We start from the raw sequence: 2000 nt of genomic DNA, 5'->3' as shown, positions 1-2000 counted from the left end.
ATTTATTCCAGGGATGCAAGGATGGTACAGTATTCGCAAATCAATAAATTTGATACATCACATAAACAAATTGAAAGAGAAAAATCACATCATCATATCAATAGATGCAGAAAAAGCATTTGACAAAATACAACATTCATTTTTGGTAAAAAAATCTCAGCAAAGTGTTAATAGAGGGACCATATCTTAACATAATAAATTCCATATATGACAAACCTACAGTGTACGTCATACAAAATAGGCAAAAACTGGTGATGCACCGCGGGCGAGGCAGGCCGGCTGTGTGGCTCCCGGGAAGGAGCGGAGCCTCCTGGAAGCCGGTTGCCTGGGTCTGCTGCCGCCTCTCGGTTGGTGGCTGTGATGTGCTCAGCTCAGGCTCCCCGCCCCTGGGACTCTAGGCCGCCGAGCCAGGCGCTGCAGAACGGATCAACTATCACACAAAAAATGTTTAGATCAGAATTCCTGTGTCATGAAGAATTTTTAAGCTAGGCTTTCTTGATATACCCAGAAGAGGATTTGATGCTGGAAACGGAAGATATCAGTAAAAGGAGGGTTCTGATTCTGGGAGGACACGTTGTTGCTGTAATAGTGATTGAAGACTGACTCCCAGAGCATTGCCTGACCTCTGACCTGTCAGCATGGGGAGACTTGGCATCTCCTGTCTTTTTCCTGCTTCCTGGCATTTTACCATATCTCCAGTGGAATGTCCTCAAATTTTGAATACCAATTTATGCCAAATTGTTGTTATTAGTATTCTGGCTGCTGCTGTTTCACTTTTATACTTTTCTGTTGTCATAATCCGAAATAAATATGGGCGACTATCCAGAGACAAAAAGTTTCAAAGGTACTTGGCACGAGTCACTGACATTGAAGCTACAGACACCAATAACCCCAATGTGAACTATGGTAACGTGGTAGACTGTGGTAGCAGTGGGTCTTGAATATTTGTCTATTGCTGGCCCAGGCATAATGGCAATCCTCATGACCTGCTGGATATCAGACCTGAGGGATAAAAATCGAAAGCCAGTGGTTATGAAAATAAAACCAGGCATTTCAGAATTCACTACCTCTCCAGAGAAAGTCAGTGATTATATTTCTCCGCTCCTGAACTTCGCTGCAGAGCATGTGCCACGGGCAAAACACAAAGAAACCCCTCTCTACATTCTTTGCACAGCTGGAATGAGGGTCCTTCCTGAAAGCCAGCAGAAAGCCATCCTGGAAGACCTTCTGACTGATATCCCCGTGCATTTTGACTTTCTGTTTTCTGACTCTCATGCAGAAGTAATTTCAGGGAAACAGGAAGGTGTGTATGCTTGGATCGGCATTAATTTTGTCCTCGGACGATTTGAGCACATTGAAGAATATGATGAAGCAGTTGTGGAGGTTAACATTCCTGGAAGTGAGAGCAGTGAAGCCATTCTCCAGAAAAGAACTGCCGGTATTCTCGACATGGGAGGCGTGTCAATTCAGATAGCATACGAAGTCCCCAAAACTGTAAGCTTTGCCTCCTCACAACAGAAGTAGCTAAGAACTTGCTGGCTGAATTTAACCTTGGATGTGATGTTCACCAGACTGAGCATGTGTACCGAGTCTATGTGGCCACATTTCTTGGGTTTGGTGGCAATGCTGCTCGACAGAGATATGAAGACAAGATATTTGCCAACTTGTTTCAAAAGAAAAGGCTCCTGGAGAAGCAGACTGGTCTAGCTCCTGACACTCCATACCTGGATCCCTGCTTACCCCTAGACATTAAAGATGAAATCCAGCAAAATGGGCAGACCATGTACCTGCGAGGAACGGGAGACTTTGACCTGTGCCGAGAGACTCTTCAACCTTTCATGAACAAAACAAACGAGACATAGACTTCCCTCAATGGTGTCTACCAGCCCCCCATCCATTTCCAGAACAGCGATTTCTATGGCTTTTCTGAATTCTATTATTGCATTGAAGATGTGTTATGAATGGGAGGAGACTACAATGCGGTTGCGTTTACTAAAGCT

General features: G+C 44.4%; 1 pseudogene; it reads left to right on the top strand.

Moving 5' to 3' along the window:
* Window positions 1–440: 440 nt before the first annotated feature.
* Window positions 441–2000, top strand: part of LOC103304001 (ectonucleoside triphosphate diphosphohydrolase 4-like) — a 2016-nt pseudogene continuing 456 nt past the window's right edge.

The sequence above is a fragment of the Eptesicus fuscus genome, chromosome 1, assembly GCF_027574615.1.
Source record: "Eptesicus fuscus isolate TK198812 chromosome 1, DD_ASM_mEF_20220401, whole genome shotgun sequence".
Taxonomy (NCBI): domain Eukaryota; kingdom Metazoa; phylum Chordata; class Mammalia; order Chiroptera; family Vespertilionidae; genus Eptesicus; species Eptesicus fuscus.
The sequence above is the reverse complement of the archived record's forward strand: the minus strand, read 5'-3'. Positions and strand labels throughout refer to the sequence as shown.